Here is a 25976-nt window from a genome sequence, read left to right on the forward strand (position 1 = left end):
ATTTAATTTATATGAGTGCACTAATAAAATTAAAATTTTAAATGCTCTATTCTAAAATAGATCTCGTGATCATATACAAATGTCACATTTCCAAATTAGTTATTAGTTATAGAAAATATACTATGAAGAGTATCAAATTTTCAATTTAATTAAAAAACACTATATGTCAAGTGTCACATTTTCAATTTAATAAAAAATATCATATAACATTTCCAATTTAAATAAAAGAAATGATAGTAGTCTAACTAGACTCCTTTTTTGCCCTCAAAATCATGGAAATTCCGACAATAGTTTGATAGTTGTTAAACTTCAAGATTTTGGGTGCCCCAAAGGTTTTTGGTGGTGCTGAATTCATTTACACCATCAAAAACATGATTCAAACATTGTTACTACAATACTTCTTGAAATTTTTTGCGAGGATTTCGGCCACTTTTGGTCATCCGCCAAATCCTCCTCTTGGTAGACAGAAATATCGCGTGAGAGGTGTCATATTCAGTTATGATGTTATTTAATGTACTGTGAAGATATGTCCAAGAAAATAGAGGAATATTGTGTTACTTTAGTTTGAATGAAAGTTTTCCAAAATATTGAGGTTGTGGTCCAATAGTTGTGTGAGGGTCTGATCCCCACATGCAGCGGGATTGACTAGTATGCCTAAGAGTTGTTGTAAGTGTCATTTATTCCACTGAAATGAAGGTGAGAAAAAAATGATTGAAATGAAATTCATGTGTCATCCCTAATTACTTGAAAGACATTTCCATGGGTACAATTGATTTTTTTTCAATTAGACACTCTATACTAAATTTATGTTGATTGTAGTTTCTGAGAATATCTCAGAATCGAGATTTCAAACAATTGAACTCTCTCCCCCAGAATCTACAATCCACATACCAGGCTCTCTGGCCCTCAACCTCACACCTAATCTTTTCAGAGGGGTGTTTGACAAGTTCATCAAGGTTTCCTGTGACAACGCTTTACTGGGAGATCCTGAGGTTTCTGAATTTGGGTACAGAGTGATAGATGCGCATGGATGAAAGAGTTTTGTATGATTATGTCAAAGATATCTGTGTTGTGAAAAGGAAAGAGATACCCACCAGTTCCACTACTGATTCATATCTCTTCATGTCTCGTTCCACATATTGGCTACACACAACTCTCTACAAACCTTGATAGATATTTTTGTAAAGAGGTAGATCAGTAGCACTCGATGTTTAGACTAGTTCCTTCTCCTTGAACGTTAGCCAGAAAAAAGAATGAAAATTTTATGTTTGTCTTCCTCTTTGTCACCCTAGGCCTTCCCACGAGGGATTTAGGCCTAGAGCTAACTCCAATACTAAATTAATTTTAAAGCACTCTACATTAACGTTGATAATTTTACAAACATAAATACATCAAATAATGTTTTAAAATAAGAAAACTATTTTAAACTTATAATTAATTCATTGAGAAAATATATCAACCATACTCAAACCTAGAAACTAACTAATTAGATAAAAATACTTATCAAACTATGTCTCAACAACTTCCTCACTAATAAAAATAAACTACTTAAAAAAACAAAAATTGTAACAACAATAACTACCAATTCAATAATTAAATATATAATGACAACAAAAAAAAATCACATGTAATAATTATATATTCTAACATTAAATTTTAAATAACAATTTAAAAAAAAATCACTTTAAAAATGGAAAAAAGATAAAGTAATCAATGGAAACTTTACTACTTTCGGTATTCCCCCACTATTGAATTGCGATTCGTAGCATGTCATTGTTCTGAATTTTGAATGGTCATATCTATACTTATAGCAGAAGGGGAAAACTCATATATTTTTTTATCTCACGTAATAATAGATATGAAATATTCTTAATTATTTATTAGAAAAAATATTTATGAATAATTAATTAGTTTAGTTTTTATATATATATTATTTTTAATTAAGGAATAGAAATTATTAAATGTATTATTAATTGATGATTAACATTCACCAAAATTAATATCGTCTAGTGAATCTTAAAAAATTAAGAGATTAATTGAATTTTTAAAATAAATTAAGAAAGTTGATAGTATGACATATATTTCTAAATTTAAAATGGATGTGAAAGTCCAAGAGAAAATAAATTTTAAAATTTTAATTTATTTTATTATGAATAATTATTAGGCAGATGGTAGAATTTGACGTATAGTGAATATGAATATTTACTATATTTATGCAAATAGGAATATTTATTGTGGAATAGGACTTTCAAAATTGCAATCTAATTATTAATGATTATTATGTGGATAATAAATATTTAACCAACACAAAATATTTTAGTATATTCTTAGTACTATTCTCAAATCAAAAGTAGAAATTTATCTCAAAAGTAGTTATGCTTTTTTTATTATTTTTAATTAAATAAGTGTTCTTTTCACACTTGTTTCATGGTACTTCTCCCACTAAAATTTAAAAAACATAAAAAATAATTATATTTAAATTATTATTATTATTATTAACATAAAATATTCCATGATTACTACTCCAAGATGGGTATGAGTGTTAATACCCACAAGACTAAAGTCATGATAATTAAATCCAAAAAGATCAACCATGAAAATTTCATCTATGATAACAATTACTTGGTGCATGTTTCTTGATACAAATATTTAGGCATTGACATTCCTCATCAACCCAACATGAATTATAGGAACGACAAATGATTATTGGAGGTTGTAAAGCTTCTTATGAGCTTGAAAACAATTGTAAGTCGACTAATATTTAGATTTGGAGCAAAAAAGAAAAATCCTCTTTGAGCCTGTTATTTTATATGGATGTGAGGTTTGTGATTGCAATTTTTCTAGATAATTTTGCCAACCTAATCCAAAAGAAATTTATAACCTACAACCTCAAGATTAAAGGAAATACTCCCTATCATATCCTCTTGATTGAAGATAGAAGCATGTCTATGTTTAGGTATCTCATGTATAAGAAGAAATTTTACAACATGGAATTCAAGAAGTTCTAGAAAATAACTTTAAACTCTAGTCAAAATGCCGACCTCAAGCGAGGTTGGCATAAGGAAACCCAGTCCCGACTCAACCATTCGGGGGAAGGGGGATATCATCTTGGAGAATAAATATAATATCAAAAATACTATTACTTCCGAATTTAAGGATAAGCTATTGGATGATAAAGAGTGAGAGGGAAAAGCAAAACTAAGATATTATAAGGAGGTGATCATCCCCATTCTGTTAACCAACATTATATTTCTTTGTTGACCACTATTAAGAAGAAAATGAACATTATGAAGATAAGAACTAATTACCATGAGCTTCAAAGTGAAATCGGGTATTGTTCTATTTCCAAAACACCTTTGGAAGAAAGAAACTGTCACATTTGCAATACTAAGAGGGATGAAAATGGAAAACACTTTCTCTTGGATTATATGGATCCTATCCACAACCATTATCATTTCCAAAATATTGTCTACACTACCAACCTTCTTGACTTGTTAAGTCCACAAAATTATAATGATCTAGGAATGCAACCAAAGTGACCGTTTTAGGGAACTTTTTTGGTCAATTTTAACCAAAGTCTTGTAAATATTTTTAAAAACTTGAGTTCAAGTTGTTTAATATGTAGAATTCTAGTACCCTATGGAATTTTCAAGATGTTTACTCCAGTTATGCATTCAAAAATGTATTTTAAACAAGAAAAAAATCCAATCTTGCTTGAAATTGTATCGCCATGAAAAAAGACATTTCCTCTATTTCGTCTATAAGTTACACTGAGAATATATATATATATATATATATATATATATATATATATATACAATGCTAAAAAAATTTCTATTTACATCGGCTTTATCATGAAATTCTTTAATTTGATTTGTGAATACTATTATATATATATGGTAGAGGCTTAACCTCCCTAAAATATTCTTAGTACTATACAGAAATCAAAGGCTCAGATTCATTTTAAAAGTAGTTATGCCTTTTTTCCCATTTAATTAAATTCATTAATTAAAAAAATATCATATAAACAAGTGGCATATGAGTTGAGTTATAGCTTCTTAGGTATGTGGTATTGATAAAACATGCTATAAACCATGGTATTGTAGCAAAGTCTTTTTACACATTAAGAATCTCCATGATAAAATGTGGTGGATATCCATGATTAATATTATTGTTACAAGTTTTTTTAAAATGTATCTATGTTTAAGTTATCTATTAATTATTTTTATCATTAATAATAATATAATTTTTTTGGTCAAGTTGTGTGTGTTCTTAGGCTTGACCTGTTGGTTGAGAAACTAGTACCTAGGGGCATCTAAGCCGTCAATTCACAGGATCACAACCTCGGGTGCTCACTAGATTTTGGTGTCTCTCCTCTCCCTAGCACCTGCACAACCTCCGTGATGTTTGATCCTCAGTCACCTTGGTGACTAGGCCCATCCTCAATTGGTTGTGCTAATGAGACTTGCAAATAAAATAATTTAGTTAATTTTTAAGATTTTTTAATTTTAGTAATTTGAGATGTATGATGAAAAAAGTGTTTTAATATTTATTATAGATTGATATTTGATATTTATCTTTCATTTAATTTATATGAGTGGCTCATAAAATTAAAATTTTAAAAGCTCTATTCTAAAATAGATATAGTGATCATATACAAATGTCACATTTCCAAATTAGTTATTAGTTATAAAAAATATAGTATGACGAGTATCACATTTTCTATTTAATTAAAAAAAGATTGTATGTCAAGTGTCACATTTTCAATTTAATAAAAAATATTATATAACGTTTCCAATTTAAATAAAAGAAATGATAGTAGTCTAACTAGACTCCTTTTTTCCCTCAAAATCATGGAAATTTCAACAAGAGTTTGATAGGTGTTAAACTTCAAGATTTTGGGCGTCCCAAAGGTTTTTGATGTTGCTGAATCCATTTCCACCATCAAAAACATGATTCATACATTGTTGCTACAAGATTTCTTGAATTTTTTTGCGAGGATTCTGGCCACTTTTGGCCATCCCCCAAATCCTCCTCTTAGTAGACAGAAATATCAGGTGAGAGGTGTCATATTCAGTTATGATGTTATGTAATGTACTTTGAAGTTATGTCCAAGAAAATAGAAGAATTTTGTGTTATTTTAGTTTGCATGAATGTTTTCCAAAATCTTAAAGTTGTGGTCTAATAGTTATGTGAAGGTCTGGTTGTTGCATGGACTAGTACACCAAACAGTTGAGAGTTGCCGTAAGTGTCATTTATTTTAGTGAAAGGAAAGTGAGAAAAAAATGATTCAAATGAAATTCATGTGCCATTCCAATGACTTGAAGTACATTTTCCATGGGTACAATTGATTGTTTTTCAATTAAACACTCTATACTAAATTTATGTTGATTGTAGTTTCTGAGAATATCTCAAATTCGAGATGTCAAACAATTGAACTCTCCCCCAGAATCTGCAATCCACATACCCGGTTCTCTGGCCCTCGACCTCACGCCTAATCTTTCATAGGGGCGTTTGACCATTCATCCAGGTTTCCTGTGACGGCGCTTTACTGGGAGATCCTGAGGTTTCTGAATTTGGGTACAGAGTGATAGATGCGTAAGGATCAAAGAGTTTTTTATGATTATGTCAGAGATATCTGTGTTGGGAAAAGGAAAGAGATACCCACCAGTTCCCATAGAGATTTTAGAGGCTGCAGACGACGGCGTCGATACTGAAGAAGGGATCGACGGTGTTGTTCCTCTTCTCCTCCATGGCTCAAATGGGGAACAGCTGGGGAATGGAGAGTTCGAGTTTCAAGCTTTCAAGGTTTTATGAAGTATTGCTGTGACAAACAGAAGAAACAATAGAGAATTTAATGAAGAGTTGGAGTTTCAAGCTTTCCAGGTTTTATGAAATATTGATGTGACAAACAGAAAAAACAATAGAGAGTTTGTTAGGAGACTATTTGCACTGATATGGTTTTCTGTCTGTTCTGTGTTTCTAGATTTATAGTCTATTCCAACGGACATGGCTCAAGATAATTTAATTTTTGTTTTTGCATATCCTTTAGTTTCCCTTTTCCTTATCTAAAACTAAAATTAAAATATTTTCCCTTTTCCTTATCTAAAATTAAAATTAAAATATTTTTTTGAACAGTGGACATAAGTAGATAGATGTATACATTTGCTTCTTCTTCTTTGCAGGTAGATAGATAGAAGTATATGCACAGAATGAATGCTACCTTTAGGATCTAAGTGCATATTTTTTAGTTCAGGAGGTGGACCGTCCCTCAAAAATTTAAACATTTAGTTTATAGCTAGATTAAAGATGTTTAGTTTTCGGTGTGGTTTTTATGGGCTGGCTCTACACGGTAGTAAATCCGGGGTTTCAAACACATAAAGAATTAAGGTATGCAAGGTAAATCAAACCTCAAAATTTACAAAGACTTACGACCATGATTAATCGATCTTCATTTAAATGTTATAATTGTAAATCTTCATTAAGGTTTTTATTTTTTTTAGGATAAATATACCATATTTATATGAGAACACATAATAATGTTGGAAGGCCAAAGGGTTTTGAACAACAATGTACAAGAAGTTTCCATCTTTGGTCGTTTGAAGAAAAACCCTAAAAATTACGTTCTAAGAAAACCCTCGCCAAAATAAAGTTCTACATTTCGCAAAATCATATAACCATATGTTTATAGAAAATCACTTATTTTAATTCATTTTAAATATTATTATCAAATATTTAATTTAAATATATATAAAATAAAAAATAGAAATATATATTGATACAAAATCATCTTACTTTAATTATAATTAAAGTATAACCATTTCACATAAGTTAAAATTATGTAAACAAGAACGATGGCTGTTATATAGAGGGTTTTAATGTAAACAAGAACGATTGCTATTGCATAGAGTGGATTTTAAGACATTTATTTAAGACGAAATTATGATTTCATCTTAAAATTATGATTTCGTCTTAGGTATTTATTTTTTACTTATTTTAAATTAAAAATGAGTCGTGCGCCTTTTCGAATCCGGTTCATCCAATTTCGCTTTCTTTCGCATGGGTTTATTTAATTTCTCTTCCTTTTACGCGACGATTATGAGATCATGAGGGTTATCATAATTTCCCTTCTTTCGCACAATGGTTATCTGGGCATGGATTGGTATGAGGACAAGAACAAGGCCACCCATGGTTAGGGTCATTCGACGAGGACAAGAACAAGGCGACCCATGGCTAGGGTCAGTCGACGGTTCTGAGTGCTGGTGTACTTCTGAAGAAGAAACTCGTTTTGCCCCCATTGCGAGCTCGAGGATAGTTCGAGATTTCATGGTTCATCTCTTCTATGTCTAAGGGAGCTTGTGCCCTTTGGAAGGAGCCTTACAGTCAATTACCCTGTGGCATGACCACGGGACCATGGGTGTCACACTGAAGATTATTGAAACTAGGATCCCATGAGTAGAATCAATGTCCATGACCCTACGTAGGGACAAGGTCGATAAGGTATTGGTCTAGGCAACTTATGTGACCACAAATAGTGTTTGAACAACCATGACATTGAATTTCGAGGTATTTAATGATGAAGAAACCCTACTACTATGAGGCACTCTCGAGAGGCTGGAACATGGGTCTAATCATTCGTGGGTTAAGGAATTATGGACCATGGATTGTTGGATAGCTTTAATGTTTTTTTTCAACATGATACACAGGTTCTCAGATGAGGCCAGAGTAATATGGAGAGAGAGTCACAGGAGGGTCATGCCTATGCACTGGTCAAGGAGGGAAAACGTAGAGTACCATGGAATGATTTGGAGCCATGACATTAAGCAGAGTTGTCAAATCCCATCAACAATTATGGTACATTCACAAAAATTTGGAAGTTAATTATATTTGGGATTATTATGATTCCTTGAAATCTTATACTAATGAAGAAGTGTAATCATGATGAAGAAGAGGGACTCGGTGAGAAGGTTCCTAATTCCAAATGGTTCTGCTACAATTCCCCAGTCACTCAAGTGCTTTAGATATCTCTAGTCTTCTTCTACTAACTAGGTATTGTCGATTGATATTCAACAATCTGGCAGACATAGGTGGAGTCAAATTATTTACTTTGTAGTCTGATTGCCAAATATTCAGAGAATCGGCAATCGAGATAAGCTCAGGGCTCCAAATTGGGGGGAAGCGGATAGGAGAATGACCAGGCCTTAAATGATCCCAACGCTGCCTTGTATGCAACATTTCTAGTGTATGGCATTTTTTAGGCATAACTTACAACATCCTTTTCCCTCATGAGACAATATTCATAGGCAAACACACTTATGCTCCCTATGCTGGCTTTTTTGAAGTCGACTATGACTCCTCCCAGATTGAATATACTCTATAAGAGAGAAAAGTATCTTCCCTTCCTGTCCTCAATTGGATATGAGGTCATGATCAATCCTTTTCTGACCCAAAGCAATCGAGGTTCGACACCCAAAATCCCACCTACAATAACAGGAAAACTCTTATTGTGGTGATGATTGTAGTAGAGTTCCAAATCAAGTCTCAAATCATCCATACAAAAATAGGAAAGTGTAGTAGGGTTTACCTAGGATGTGAACTATAGGATAGGGAGAAAAACTACAGTGTTGATTGACTAATGCACAAACTTGCCTATCCCTGTACCTTCTTATTGCTTGTGTTATTTCTATGGAAGCATGTTGTCTATACTACTCGGGAAGGTACCAAAAGTAGGGGTGGCATCCCAACTAATGATAGCTTAATGCATAATCTAGGGCCTATAGCTAAGTTAAACATATGGTAATGGGGTCAAACAAAGGTATAATGAATAATAATGGTGTGCTTATCGTGGATTGTGATTTTTTTAAATATGTTATTTCTCACATGAAGGAATTTTTTTGCCTAAATGAGGGGCTCTTGCCATTAGCAATAGTAAATGGTCTCCCTATGTCATGCAAGACCTATTTTATGTTACTTATAATTTCCATGTTTTACTTCTTAAAAGGGTTGCCTGTAATGTTTTAGAATGTGTGGGTTGTCATTTGGCATGAAAAATGAACATAACTTTGGTGGATGTCAAGCTTATATTTGGTCATTTTTCATCCTTATTGGATCAAAAAAGTAATAGTAGATGGGATTAGGACATCAGATGGAAGAGCATCAAATAACATGTAATTAGACATTTTATGGAGAAGCGTATTTCTTAGACAATTTCCTAGCCATGGTACCCATGTTGAAATCTTGTGTTTCTTAAATAAAAGATTTAGGGCACTAATTTTTACAACTCTTTGGGATACAAACATGTACTGGATGTGTCTTCCTTTGGAGGTGGAGCTTGAGGGAACTCTTGACAAAAAGTATGATGTAGAGAGTAGAAATAAGCCATGGAAAAGTTGGTATCAAGATTGGTGGGCTGGTTATGTGTCGACACGTTCATTGGGATTGACAATTGAGGACTAATTCACTAGAAAAGAGGATGCAGATGGAGATTTTAAGTCTTGTTTATTTTAAGTGTCTATCTTAGACAATTGCTTGTCCCTAGTGCCTATGTCAGAATCCTTTGTTTCTTAAATAAAAAATTTAGGGCATGGATTTGTATAACTCTTTGGACTACATACATGTACTAGATGTGTCTTCCCTAAGAAGTGGATCTACATGACACCCCTAACAAATATTATGATGTAGAAAGTAGAAATAAGCCATGAAAAAGTTGGTATTATGGACCATAGGCTAGTTATGCCCCAACACCCTGGTTGGTATTAACGAGTCAAGAATTCACTACTTCACCAGGACAAAGAATGTGGATGGAGCTTGTATGTCTGATCCAGGTGGATATTGGTGGCCACCTGCCAGGTCCACCTGGGCCCCCACCATTGTCTTTCTCAGCATTTTCAGTTTCCTTAATTGTAGCACAGTTTACTATTTTTAGCAGTTTTTCGGGTCCTGAACTTCCGGAGCCGTTTTGAGGCCCTAAACGACGTTTTTTTGGAATTCTGGGGCGACCGAGCCCTATCTTGCCTCCCAAAGTGGTAGTACTCGGATAGATCTTTCTAACGAGCTATCGTACGCGTCAAACGGAGATCGTATGCCAAAGTTACGACCCCGGGAAATTGATGTACCAATTTACCCAAACGGGGCCCACAATTTGGCGTTTCATCTTCTAGGGTTAGGTTTCGGTATGTGAAGGGTTTTCCATTATTTCTCAACAATAAATAGGCCTTCGAGCCTCATTGTAATACAGTTCATAACAGTTCAGAGGCATGTAGCCATCACATCTCTTCTCAGAGATAAGCTACCATCGCCCTAGCTAGTTTATTGCCATTTCTGTTTGTAAGCATATGTCAGTATTTTCCATTAATGAAATGAAGTATTATTTCCGCTGCATCTTTGTGTATATGGTTATCTCTGTAATTTGTTGCGTTCCTGCTTAAATCTGGATCAATGTCCAATTTGTTGTCTCTTTATATAAATTCTTATGTATAAGAATATTATTCATATGAAATTTATGTATTGGGTTTGGAAACAAAACAACACTTGTATTGGATTGATGAGAGACTAAAATTTTAACACACCCTTTATAGAATTAATATATGTTGGATTACTTCAATTAGGAAAGCAATTGCCATAAGTTAAATATCATTGTTGAATTTGAATTGTCATGGTTTAACCCGAGTCCTTGGATTAGAAAAGGGATTTTATCATTGTACATTGGAGTCTTGGACAAGGATTTAAAATATGGCTTCATTATAATTCCTTGGAGCAACTTAGCCTCCCAAAATGGTAACCTAATATCTACCTATACATGCAAAAAGTCGATTTTTTCTCATTTAGCTATAAAAGGCAAGGGCTTACTTGACTCCATGTGTTCATCTTGGTTTGGTATTCCTACAGCATCTATGTATGAACTTTTGATCATGATTATCTAGCCATGTACAATTTCACTCACAGTGCTCCTACTAGTGACTTGGTGTACATTCTAATTCATCGGTCCCTAAAAGGATATTGGACTTATCAGAATGATAGATTATGAGAAATTATAATATTTGAAGTTGGAACACCAGCAATCCAAGGATATCCACACTTTGGATTAATTAGACTTATCAAATTTCTACCTTTAAAATTGGAGTTCACCATATGTAGAATAATCTCAGAAGATGAATGGACATTGATGTATATGATTATCCTACTACCCATAAGACATTCCACATGTAGGTAAATTTTTATTAACATTAGTTAAGATGATGTTGTAAGCTTTACTTGAGGCAAGGATGACCTTCCTTTGTAGTCATTATTATTTTGTTACTAGGTTCAACTTAAATCCAACCTAGTCAACACTAAATTATTTTATACCTAGATTATTAATGCTAACCTGGTCATCATACTTGGTCCACAACCTCTCTTGATGAAAGGTTTTGTATCAACTCAACTCTTATTGGTAATATCATTTTGATCACTCATAAAATTTCTTATTCTTTAGGCTATGGGCACATATATAATGTGATGGGATCTCTTTTTATGGAAGATTTGTCATCCAAGTATTGTTATGAGTATGGGTCTCTCTCTCTCTCTCTCTCTCTCTCTCTCTCTCTTCTCTTGCACATTAGTTGTGGTTCATCTTTTAATTATATAGACTTAGGGTTTGTTGGAACAAAGTTTTTCTATTGGGTCTCATTTGATCCTCTATTTTTTATGTGGATCTACAACATGGTATTAGAGCAGGTGTTAACCTCCTTCATTTTACATAACAAAACTAATTTGAATATTTTTGGGTAAAGGTATTGCCCTGAGGGTTATGGATCCATGGATTTTAGATTTGTTTCTTTGTTTAAGGTTTCCTAGGGTTTTCCCTATGGTGTAAACCATGCCAAGGTTAAATTTAATGTCCAATTTAGACCATTGTTCTCCTGAGCAATTTTTTTTTGGACCATCTTTTAATTCCAAGTTTTCTCTAGCATTATTTTATTGTTGGTAATTTTATGGAGTTAAGTTAGTAGTTAGAGTGCACTAATATGAGCCCATATTTATTGTATGCCAATGCTTCCTTCTGTGTTGCTTTTGGTGCTATTTTTTCAAAAAATGGAATGGTTATAATTTGTATTAAAATGTTGTTTTGATTGCCCCATACAACATAATAATACAAAAAAAAGGGGCTTTCCATAAAGCAAGTATTTCAAAAAGTTTCCAAAATTTTAAATTGTTTCTTATATACTAGGCCATTATGACTTCCATAAAGATATGGCATAGTGTTTTTCTAGTATAGATCCTAAGAAACTAGTGCAGGTTTTAATCCTGTACAGAAACTACCTACAAGTGAATTCTTAAAAACAAAAATTATATAAGGTGAGAACATAAATATACAAATATTTTTCTCCTAGAATCCAAAACTAGGAAACTAAATTTAATTTTCATTATATTCCCTTCAATGTTACAATACATTATATACATGCCAAAGCATTCATAAACCCCAATCCATTAACCATGGAATCGAATATAACTGTATTTCCCTTTACCAGATCTAAAAAATGTAGGTTTTAACCCTATATAGAAATTACCTGCATATGAATTCTTAAGGAACAAAAAAAATATACAATGGCTAGAACATAAAATTATACACAACAATTTTCTCCTCGAACCCAAAACCGAGAAAACCAAATTGATTTTTCATTATATTCCTTTTAATATTACAATACATTAAATACATGTCGAAGCATTCATAAACCCTAATCCACTAACCCTGGATTAGAACATAACTGTAGTTCCCTTGATCGTATCTACAAAATAGCATGGGAGAAACCATAATTCCCAAAACCATGTGCCAAAATCATGCACAAAACTATGGGTAGGTTTTGCCATCATCCTTGGGTCCGCCCAACCAGTAATGGGTCAACATAAAAAAAAAAAACTTTGCGTGCTTCCCTGGACCCTGCGCAGGGGGCTACCACCCCCGTGTTGTTCCCAACGCAACGTAACAACATGTGGAGCTAGTCATGGAAATAATAAAACATATACCCAACACAAAATACCATGGGAAAAAGAATCAGGGCCAAAACCATGCACAAAAAAATGTGCGTAAAACCATGGGTTGATTTTCCCAACATCTGTAGGTTCACATAAAAATAAATTGTCAGGGTGCTACCCTAGACCCTATGCAGGGGGTGGTAAGGGGATTTTACACCCCCTGTAACCCTGTCGTGATGCCCAATGAAACATAATATTGCCTTCAGCTAATCATGGGATGATATGAGATTTTTTTTTTAGAAAAATATAAAGAACACGATCTTAAAGATGAAATCATTAAAATGAGTGAAAAGGAAGATGAGAGTCCCGCAGATATTGTAGAAAGATTTGTGTATAATGTTAAGAGAAAAAAAATTGCATAATTTAGGATTTGACACACTAAAAACCATATTACTTAGAACAATTAGAGATGAGTCCAATGGTATCCATAATCTAATGGGTAAAGGGATGTATTCGAGTTATCATTTAAAGAAATTTGTGACATTAGAGGAAATTTTAGCCTAAAAGTAGCCTCCCGAGGAAAAATAATAAAATAATAGTTAAAATAATAAAATAAGTGTTAATAATTTTGGAGGGAAAATAAGAAAACTATTTTTTTAATTGTATTTTTTTTCTTATCTCCGTATAGGTTTACTCAATCTTCAAGTGTAGAAACTCATTGGACATAGAATTAAATTCCACATCCTACGAGTACCAATTATGCATACTTTTGAGAGGCCCCACATCGATAAATTTTGAAGATACATTAAAAATCATGTTGAACACATTTTTGTATTGTATATTGAATTTTTATCAATGTGGGTCTTCTTAGAAGTATGCATAATGGGACTCGTTGGATGTGGAATTTAATTCTCCATCTAATAAGTGTTTAGACTTGAAATTTGAGTAAACCTATAAGGAGATAAGTCAAAACTACAATTAAAAAGAATATTTTTTCTTCTTTTCCCTCTAAAATATTTACATGTACCTATTTTTAAATTTAAAGGATTTTGATTGGTTTACATATTTTGACATAGGAATTACATGAAAATTTAATGGGCAGTTTTAAGCTGAAATTTCCTCTGTGAATATGTAGGCACATATCAAGAGCAATGGAAAGAGTAAGTAAACAAACATAGAGATTGGTAAGTCAATCCAAACTTGGTAATTTTGTAGATAATTTTAAAATTAACGTTCTTACCAACTATGTAAACAAATAGATATGTTAAGAATGAAAAATAAGCAAAAAAGAATGTTGAAATTTGTGTCATTTGTGAAGAAACACATGCTACAATAGATTGTCCATGATTACTATTATTAAGAGTAGTTAATGAATAAGATAGTGGAGCAAACCAAACACCTAAACATGTGGCTCCAATGAGTCTTTCATAGCCTCATCAATAAGGTATGGTGCAATATACTTCCCAAGAATTTCAATCTTATACTCAAGAATCCTAAAATAATTAGAATATCACATTATCTTGGCAACCTTGGCTATGCCATCCTCAAACCCAATATTTGAAATAAGGTTGGCAAGGATCTTATGAGAAAAATCCAAAATATTACCCACATTTTCCTCAATATCATTAGCATCCTCAATTCTAACCTCAACACCATCCACCTCCACCATAACCACAACAACAACCACAACCATCTTAAGGATCCGCTCCCATTCATCTCCATGCATGACCATTTTTTAATACAAACAATAAAGTAACTCATCCCACTTACAATGTTGAGGTACCAAAATTTCCAAACATCTCCTCTTGTTCTAAGTAATATTCATCTCAGATCAGGAAGAGTATTGAAAAAATAGATTCTCTTTCTTTCGTTGAATAAAAAAATCTAGAAGAATAATATCTAATGGAGAATAAAGAATCATGGACAAAATTTCCTGGAGAGTAGCCATTGGGACTTGAAATTGAGGAATTTATACTATGCATATCATCAAATCCTTTTGTTCAATATTTTAATCAACAAATAGTTGAATATTTGAATGGCATGGAAGAAGAATACATACAAAATGATCCATATGAGGAAGTGAACCAAGGGAATCACAACTATATTCAACTTTTCTTCAAAAAGATCATTAATCTAGAGCGTCACTCTCTTATTCAACAATTCTTGACATCATCACAGTCAAAGCAACAAGTCTCTCATATTCAAGTATATATCAAAGCATATCTTTCAAACCTACATAAGAGTTAATCTATCATCTGGTTGTGCAGATGGCTCCATTGGAATTATTCCTATATTTGAAAGAGATTTTAATTTTCAAGTAGGGTAGGATAGAAAAAAGAAATAAAAGGAAAAAAAATAAAAAGGATAATAATGCTCAATATAAAACCTTCATTGAGGCACTTGAGGAATACTGACTCACTGAAAACCTATATGAGGTTGAATCTGAGTCTAAGAAAAAAAGAAAAAATAATAAATATCCCTAGGTGAAAGCCTCCTCTAAGGAACCTAGGGAAGACCCACTAGCCTAAAATCTCAATGAGGCATCTAATGGGTCTCAAAAAGGAAAAATAGAGAAGAATAAAGATAAAAAAGAAGGAAAAATAAAAAGAAAAAGATAAAAATAAAAAAGTTTTCTTCTTACTGAGATGAATGTGTACGTACAACATAAATCAATAGGATATATAGCCATGTCAAGTTGCAACCAAAAGCACATGCACCTTTAGAAAAGCCACATATCCTCCCCACACCATTTTCATCCATTATCCCACCATTACCCAACTTCCACCCATCTTTCCCAAGCCTTTCCCACTTGTTTTCCTCACTATCTTGAGTTGCTATAGGAAGGCTCTGCAATGCTACAGGAAGTCACGAAATTAATAAAAGAGGGGAAGAAATTATTTTGACCATATCTTGAAAAATATGCATCCATTTTTCAATATTTTTAATCAGATATGCGTAAGGTTGATGGAAACATACTTAAAATATTTAAGGAAACTCTAGTGTATATTTTCCAAGAAATTGGTTGTCATCACCTCTGGCAATTTCTCATTTTTTCTTGATATTCATGCATCCATTAGCTGAAATTTTTTATGAGGATATGCATAAGGGTCATCTTAACATGGTCAAAAAAATTTAGGAGAAGACAATCTAACATTTGCGAGATATTCACTAAATAAATTTGCTACAAGAAGTGGACACATTTTGTAGCCTAGATTTGGAAAAAATGTACAGATTCAATATTCCCTCTATGTAAAAGTAAGTAAAAAGAATCCAAAGCTTACTGGCATCCATACATTCCATCAACACCTTCCACCTTCAATTTTTCCTTTCATTGTCTCACTCTTCATTCAAAATAGTCCAATATTTCCACTCTTTCCCATCAGGCACAAGTAGAAAACACCTTTCCATCACAACCAATAACTTCCTTATGAATTATGAAAATTTTGTGAAGGCTACATAAAAAAAAAATCATGATTTTGAGGACCTTCCATTATTTCTATAGGAAACACATAGTCTTGTAGTAGCCTTGAGAATCCCTACAAGCCGAAGTCTCCATTGTGTATAAAAGGAGCCACAAACTCCACCATATTTAGAGGATGAGAAAATAAGCCCTGAGTAACTATAGGACCTCTTATAGGCCACTAAAGGATTTCAACCACTGATAGAAACAACACTTCAACCACTTGTATCATAGTCATTTTCGAGTAGCAGTAACAACACTAAAAAATTCTAGAATTTCCCTAGAAGTAGCAGTAGCAACATCAAAATCTCGAGTAGGATCATCAAAGGCAGCAACAACATCTAATTATTCAGGATCATCAAAGGAAAACTCAACATATATAATAGAAGCATCCATGTTACCTACACAAACAACACTCAGGGTAAGGCACATGTATCCACCTCTCTATCCTCACCTTTTGAACCTTTTCTAGCTTTAGAAAACATTAAAAGTGTGAGAAGGAATGCTTTCTTATAAAAATATCTAGTTAGCGGGTAACCTTAGCCATATCTAGCAGTGTGCTTCACTTTTCCAGCAAGACACCAACACGTGTGGGAGAGGAACAAGACAAAAGTGGGAAATAGTCAAGAAAGTGGATTTTTAGCTTTTACTCATGATAAAGGATGTGGAGTATCAAGGGGTAGGTGTAGACCAACTCACTTAACTACAAGCTTGTTTTGCATGCAATATTGTTAAAAGAAGAGTGAAAAAGAAGTAAAAAAGAATCAAATAATAAAAGTGAAGACTTTCCACCACCAAGGAGTAAAGTACAATTATCGACCTGCATATTGAATGCTATAGGAACCTATAGGTGCTACTACAAGATGCGAAAATTGCTACAGTATCCTATAGACATTGCTAGAGGAGACAGACAAATTGTTATAGGAAGCTAATTTTTTTCTAGAATAGCCAAAAAAGCCTTGAATGACTTAAAAGGAAAGGTGGTCACTAAAAGAAATGTAATTCATAGTCCTTCCCAATCACATTTCGAAAAAAATTTCAAATTATCTTGGCTATCAAAGAATGTTTGTTTTGTATTTTATAGTCTAAATTCAGATAGTAAAGAAGTTATGTAGTCTGATTATTTTCTAGAACACAGTGTGATGGTTGGTGATGAAGTTGTAGGAGAATATTAGTTAATAGTATTCTCTTTTCCTATTCTTGGAAGGAAAAAATATAGATATTTCCTCTGCTACAAAATTCCTTATTGCATAGGAATCCTTAAACAACATTGACAATAGATACCTAGACAACGACCTAAAGAGGTTTAGAAGAGGTAGAAACAAAGGAAAAAATAGAGGTAGAGGCAGAGGAGAATACAAGTTTATGAAATCCAAAAAGTGAGACAAGAACAACTGAAACAAGTTGGGATGAGCCAACACCAAAGACAGTGTCTCAAGATCCTCAAAAGGACATTGAGAGATCGAGAAGATTGACTAAGAAGAGAAAGGAGGAAGCGTAAGACCCTTGATACAAAAGGAATGGAAGTAAGTTGAGGAAAATTTAGCCTTTCATTTAGCAGGGGAACCTACATGAAGCACAATATCATATGTCAAATAAACCATTAGGGAAATGAGTGAAGAAAAAAAGAGAAAACAAGATGAATATGTTTCTCAGAGGATGAACAACAACTTTAGTAGGGGGTTTGATGGGCCACCAAATTATGTACAAATTAAGGCCCATATAACTTTTCCTAATGACATCAAACCTCTCCTTCTACACTTAGTAATGTATTTTTTAGCTTTAATATGTTCTTAGGAAGGCTTAGAGATGATTAGCATATCTTGTGTGTTGAATGTGTTTATTTTGTAGAGTATTGAGAATATTTGGTACATACCACAGGGAATCTAGTCAACAGAAAATATGGGACTCATCCCCTACTGAAGGATGATAAAAAATCGACTGGCTCAGAACAATTACTAGCCTTCCTTGTAGTTGTGAGGTCACAGGGAACTAGAACCTATTTTCTAGGATTTTTGCAGGGAAGCAATCCTCTCTTCAAGGAGGTTTCCCATGATCTATTTTTTATAAATATGAGGCTTCAGTATCGCATTAGAGGAACTTTTGCTGAAGTTAGAATCAACCATAGAGTAGTGAGGGATTTTTACCTAATATTTCAGTTATGTAATATTTTATGTATTAGCACATTTCCTAATTAATGAGATGCATTATTGTGTTTCTAGACCATTTTTTATTTAAGTGCCTAAGTCTCCATGGGTTAGGGCCCAACCCAGGTGCTCAGTCCCCCTCTTTGTAATTTTACCTTCCATGTAATAGTTCAACTAGTCATTTATGTGATATCACTTTCAAATATTGTTTTTTTTGTAGCTTGATAAAATAATTTGTTTACAAGTTTCCTTATACATCTTGTCTTAGTGAATCTAGAAATAATTGTTTTATGCAATTTAATATTCTTTATGATGCACTATCTTTCTTATATTACTGTATTTTTACTTGTTATCATATGTTTTGTAATATGTTAGTAAATAAATTCTTATCTTTTAAACCTACGGGAGCCTCCATATTTAATATTTTGAGTAATAGATTGATTCATCATGGGAATAAGGTCTAAGAAAGGCCTTATTTACCTATCCTTATCCCTATTTCACCTTATTCATCTCTCAAACCACAAGTAGAATGCATAAAATTACTCTCGATTGTTTCTTATGGAAAAACAAGGTCATATTGTACCAGCCCATAGATTGCATCAAAACATATCTAGATTTGTACCTAAAGAATATTCATCATTCCTTAGCATATTGTAATCTATATTCAACCCTGAGGATGAAATCTGAAATATTATAGATCCCTTATAATTCTTGACCTAGTAGGTGTAGCGAAAATGTCCTTATTTTCTGCAAAATAGGCTTCAGTGTACAAATGCGTTCTTTCGATTACAAGAGTATTTTAAATGCACAATATAATAGATTTGTTTTCTTTATTGAATTGGTTTTCTTTTTCTTTCTGAAATTATACTAGGGTTATCTATTATCCTTTACATTTTTGCAGGAATATGTCTACTTCTTGTCCTTTACTTTTCTACAAAGATAGAGTAGGTTTACTTATTGTTCTTCACTTTCCTATAAATTCCAAGAATTTCTCATAGCCTAGAAAGCATAAGTGGATTCTGTACAACTTAGTTTCTCTTTAGTTCCATCACATCAACCAAGGAAGAATGCATTTCATGTTGCACACATAGTGTCGACACCTCTTAAGCTTGTATGAACCCAAGTTGATAATTAATGTTGAGACGCTCATGAGTTACAACATTCTTGTATTAATAATGAGGGACATCAGTTAGATATCATCCTTTCTTAACCCTTCCATTATTACAATGAAGGGTTACCTTAGATAAATAATACTACATTGCTAACTAATGGGAGGTAGTAGAACCAATGAAGGACTAAAAGGGAACTTATTAGTCACGATCAATATTATCATCACCGCATTCTTTTCCGATGCGCATAAATCAAGAAAATATTGGTAATGAAAAATATTGTTATTCATTTTTTCAATATCTCCTTTCTCACTTCTAAACCCCTATCTAAAATATTGATGGTCGTTTCAAAACTAGGGATCCTAAATGATTTAGTGCCATTTTTTATTGGTTTTGGTTTCCACTTACTCACTAGTACATTGTGAGGAGTTGGGTTTTTTCACTCAATGAGATCATCCATATTTATGTTGCATTATAAAATTATATTATGATATTGTTTAATAGAATGTTTAGATAATTAAGGAAATAAATTTTTAGTGTCTCACTAATTTGTCCATAGGTATAGCTTTTGCTTTAACCACAAATTCCAAATAAGTGAAACATCAATCTGTATAAAAATAATCACGACACATTAACAAAACCTATACTTTAGCTATAATTAATGTATTTGTCCATAAGAAGAGTGGAACTGACACTTTTTATTATTTTGAAAGATACTAATCTAAAACATATAAAAACCACTTTTATAGGAATAATAATTCCAGAGAGTTGAAAGAACAAAATAATTCGAAAGCACGATCAACTAACAAACTAGTATGAAAAATACAATTTGTAAGATTAAAACTAAAATGCATATTAAGAAATAAGAAACTATCTACAAACAAAACTGAAACGAATTCTAAGTAAAACGTAGAAATGGAATCGAGTATTCTACACAGATATTGGAGTATTTGAAAATACTCTGACTCTCAGATATTAGATGATGTCTCTTGTTGGGTTCTTGACCCAGGTCACAACAGGGGACAGAAACAGAAATCTCTCAATATTGTAGTGCTACAATGGTAGATGAAGGCTCTGCTTGGTTTAGTACTAAAAAATAAACAAGTGGAAAGGTACAATGTGTAACTTGCTTCATTAAAGGACATTAAACGATGTTGAGAAACCAATTCTTCTCCATGGATAGGCTCGATTCAAGGCTCACCCATGTAGAATGACATATTCATTTCAACTTTGATACTGTTGCACCTGCTGCTTCTAGTGCAAGGGATCCAATACCATTTCTTCTTCTGACTCTTAATGTCTATTATGTTTACTGGTATATATGGTCTCTACCTATGGTTTATACTATTTATCTAGAATGTCACGAGTTTATTTTTTGGTGTTTGTTTTATGGATTCCTTTGAGAGGAATAGTTCGAAAATTTTCTTGAATTCTCTAAAGGTCGTGAGAATCTCCAGATATGACTAGACGTGAGAACTCTGTACTATGAAGACATTATGATAATATAAAGTCTTTTAATTTACAAAAAAAAAGGTAAATATGCAAAGGTTCTATCTCCATGGGATCTAGCTCTCAATTCTACGAAAATAGATATGTTTGTATCATAGTTAAGCTATTCAATGATCATTTCATCTTTATGACACAAACACAAAACATATGGGACACGAACAATATTAGAATAGCAACTTGTAAAAAAAAATTTCAAGATTCTTTGAAACAAACTACGCTTCTTATCCCTATCAAATAAATGGTCTCTCCCAAATTAAAATATCTAGAAACTTCCGCAATCTAGAAATGATAAGAACAACATAAGTGCTAGCATGTTACCAAATTTAAATATATCTATGCCTCCTTTAAGTGTGGTTTATCAATAAGAAAGTAAGTGTGTTGGATACTCTTATAGGAAGAAGGGCTCCTATGGATCTTCAATGATGGGTCCCCCATTGTTTGGGTCTTTACTTAGAGTTTCTATAAGTAGGCATTTGAAACTTACCTACAATCTTGTATACCCTACAACATCACATGCTCCCAATAAGAAGTCACCCTAAGTAGACCCATTTACTATTTAGAATGTATTACCATACTAGCACCTTTGCTTCCACCTATGCCTATAATACCTTTTATTAGTTCAATCCTCGTAGTTTTCCTCGACTACTGCATGATTTTTTGTTACAGGAGACTATGTTATTTCTACTCAACCAAGTGCCTCCGCATTATACTTTTTTATGAGGTAATATCCTACATAAAGGTTTCCCCAACATGAATGAAAACACATAAGAGAATGATGAGAGCCTCATATTCAACAATGATGGAGCCTAAACAAGAAATTATTCATGGGGGCTTCACTCAATGAAGGCCTGACATAACATGTGCGTTCGTAACATACTAAACAATACCCTTAATTTGACTATATATTGGAAAATACTTCTAAAAATCACTTTATTTAACCCCCTACCAATACAAGCCCAATACACCTTCCCAATTTGAAAAACCCTACTTTCACTAGTTATTGTAGGTATCCATTTTTCATTAACATTTTTATACCCCTTTATATTTTTGCATGAACTATGAGCTCCATTTTTCATATCGAACCTATAAAAACCATTTACCCCCTATTATATGCTCAATATATTATGTCATTTTTTCCTCAATATATATCCCCCAATATGAACGTACATGCTATGATATTGCTCCGCAAATAAAGCCCCTGTGAACTTATCATGCTTATTTAATAAGGTAATACTTATGCTTATAATGATACCTCATGTTTCCTTAGCATTGGTAAACCTCTTAAATGTTTGCACAATAAACATCCCAACCTTTTCCTATTTGGCGCGCTTATAATCCCTTACAAGTTAAAATTATTTTGTAAATAATCATTTAAATAATCTATCCCTATTTATTTATTTTGCTATCTTAAAGATTTACAAGTTAAAATTTTAAAACATGCCAAAAAAATCATATAGCAAAAATGAACTTTGATTCACTTATTCACGGGATGAATCTTTGTATTATTTTGTAGATAATCAAATCCTTTAGCAAGAATGAACTATGATTCACTTATTCAGTGCATGAATCTTTGTATTATTTTGTAGATAATCAAAGCCTTCTTAAAAGGAGATACACCAAATAATACGTTGCACACCAAAATTTTAAATTAATACTCACTAGAAAATTAAAAAAGAAAAGGGTAACTTTGACTCCCGTCCAAACAAAAACTGTTTTTTTTTTCTTTCTGAATTAAGACTAATTCTATTAAGCAAAAATATTGTACAAGAGGATACATTCCAGAGAGGCAGGATACCGGCAACCGGAAATGATAGGACTATGAACCTCGGTTCTGGAGAAGGAGTTAAGCAAGCAAGGAGCTACAACAAGTCACTGGTAGCCTAAAGAAGCATTGGATACTACCCTGAAAGGGTAGAGGTTTCAACACGAAGCTTTTTCCCTTTCCTTTTTTTAACTTCAACCCAACCATTTTGGGGTGGATGACCGATAACAACTTGAAGATTGGGGTCCTCCACAGGGGAGCCCTCCTTTTCTGAATCAGAGGAGGAGGACAAATGGACACGTTTCTGAGCAGTGGCTGAGTCAGAGGAAGGCGCCAGACCATCGGTGGAAGGGACCACGAAATGAGGGGCCTGATTCAATTCTTCATTGCTATCTTCATCTTCAGAGCTGGAGGAATCAGAATCCACGACTGGAGGAGGAGAGCAAGGAGCCCATCGTTTGGACTTGGGCTTGGAGACGTTGGCCTTGTTCTTTTTTGCCGGGCGAGATGGGCATGTATTCTGCAAATGCCCAGATTGGTGGCAATGGCGGCACCGAAAAGCAGTATTCTCGTAATCCAGTGTCTGGGTCCAGACAAAGTCGTTTATCTTGAGATTGATTTGTTCTGGAATACCTTTGCTCAGGTCTAACTCCACACATACTTTGCATATGAGTAGAGACCTTTGGATTCCCGCCATAAATCTCCATTGATGAAGCTGCCCAAGGTGTCTCCTATAGCTCTGAAGACACGAGTACTCCATAGGTGGGCAGGTAAGTTTGGAAGCCATATCCATACAGCTATCTTGGTAATGACTGCAGTAGCTGGATCAAAATCTGGGAACCAAGGAGTCAAGAATAGCCCTGCAGTTCCCATGAACCAAGGGCCCTCTGCTAAGGCCTTTTCATAATGCTTACTATTATCAAATAGAACAATGAAGTAACCTTTCGAACAAAAAAAGATCTTACAATGATGTGTCCAGTTTGCATGGATCCATGCATAGAGATCCTGAGATCGCGGCCACAATCCATTAAATCTGCAAATGATGGCTCTTTCTGCAAATTCTTGAAGATGGGAAGCCAGATCTTCATGTATGAGTTCAACAGAGGGAACTTCTTCAATCTTGTCAACCAAGAAGGCCTTAGATTTAAGGGCTTCCGGGGGTTTGGGGTTCTCAGAGTGAACTGCGTCTTTGTATGAGAAAGGCCGAGTAGAGGATGACTGTCCCGCTGCACCTCCTCTCAAACGAAGGGTTACCACCATAGAGCTGTTCCTGGAAATGCTGTAAGCAGAGAGGGGAAGAGGGTCTTCAAGTTGTTTACCTTGAAAGAGAAGTCGTAGAAGGCTTGATGGGATCGCCATTCTGCGCTCTAGATTCAGTTTGAGTTCCTACACCAGATCTGAAGGGCTAACCCATTGCATGATGGTTCTGCTTGAAGGCCGAGAAATCTGGATCTGAAAGGAGTCAGATAAGGGCCTTGACCCCAGGCCAGGGGTTCTTGAGCTTCCTCGAGCAGATCTGCCATGGCTATTTCCCATCCGGGGGAGCAGACCTGCAAGATCTTGGCTGATTTGTTTGACGAGAGCCCGATCTGATTGATCAACAACGGATCTGGGGATTTTATATCTTCTTATGCTTGAAATGAACGTCCCGTCTCCTTGCCTCGTTCTCCCAAGGTCTGAGGTAGCAGATCCGTGAAGTGGGTTGCGAGTCCTTCGCTGACGGCAATGCGGACCCCGATTCTCTGAGATTGTTTGAACTTCATCTGGTAGGGGCAGCAAAATAAATTGGGATTTCCAGACTTCAGGCAGCACTGTTCAGATTTTCCATGCAGACCCTTCTCTTCGATTTGAGACTGCGGTTCGGAAAAGGACCGAGCCAAGATGTGTACAGATCTTTGGATCTGGCCAGAGCGTGGGCTTTTCTGCCTTCTGGGTGACCGAATCTGATAGATCTTTGTCAAATCTGAAGCTAAGACTGTGTTTCGGAGAGCGAGTGATTGCCCCAGATCCAAACAAAGACCATGCGAATGTTGAGATCTCCTGCTCTGGTTCGTGGCAAAAGCGCACGGATAACTGTCCGGCCGAGACCAGAATGGCGAGTGCAGATCTGCTGTGAAGGCAAACTGGTCCCAAGTTGTGCTTGTTGCGGCTGCCCTGAATGCTGGTCTAGAACGTTGCGTGAAGGATAACTACAATAACCTTCTCCGTTTCGATGTGTTTGTAGGGATAATTACGAACAAACACAGAGGCCTCCTGTCCGCCATGGCCATCGTAAACACCGATAAAAATGTCGAAGGGAGAAACCCTAACCTGAGCGACCGAAGGTGGAGATCGAAGCACCAGTTCGTCTCCAAGTTCAATTGCTGCTGCCTGATAGCTCAGCTTTTTGCCCGGACTGCTGCCGCAGTAGACGCAGACTCTCTTGAATCTGGACGCCCTCTGTTCGAACCCTGACCCTGTCTCCATCGGGCTTTAGTCTCCGGTGGATCTCTACAAGACTTCCAATGCACTCCAAACAAAAACTGTTGAGGATAGGTGTCACTTCGTTTAAATTTGTGCATACTAATAAGCCAGATGATAATATGAATCCATTACAATGGGACAAATGTCCATGGATGCACTTGAAGGACGGTCAAATAAAAATATATCAGGCTGCGAAATAGAAGATGACCTCAATTATTATAAATGGAGAGATCATTTTTTTCAAACTTTCTAAATGATCCAAATATATAAGGAAATCGCTTAATGATCCATTAACAAAGGCACACACAAACAACAAATTAATAAGGATAAAATATCGGCAAAAACAACAAATTGATAAAGGAAACTAAAACGAAAAAGCCATAAAATTTCGGCAATTTTTTTACAAAGACATCAAATTATAGAGATGAAAAAGGGTAATATTGAATTTATGTAAACAAACTTTGCTTATGTAGACAAACTTTGTCCCTTAAAAACTAGTAGGGAAGGATTCAATACTACTAGAATTGAAGCAAATATTTTTAGGTGTGTTATGAATAAATAGAAAATAAACA

General features: G+C 34.2%; 1 pseudogene; it reads right to left on the reverse strand.

Moving 5' to 3' along the window:
• The window catches only part of LOC149155358 (putative E3 ubiquitin-protein ligase RHC1A), a 39619-nt pseudogene extending 15155 nt beyond the window's left edge, over window positions 1-24464 (reverse strand).
• Between the last annotated feature and the right edge of the window lie 1512 nt (window positions 24465-25976).

This window comes from Pinus tabuliformis, chromosome 9, assembly GCF_031772625.1.
Source record: "Pinus tabuliformis cultivar Carrire ecotype Pingquan chromosome 9, CPIR1, whole genome shotgun sequence".
In the NCBI taxonomy this organism is placed as follows: Eukaryota; Viridiplantae; Streptophyta; class Pinopsida; order Pinales; family Pinaceae; genus Pinus; species Pinus tabuliformis.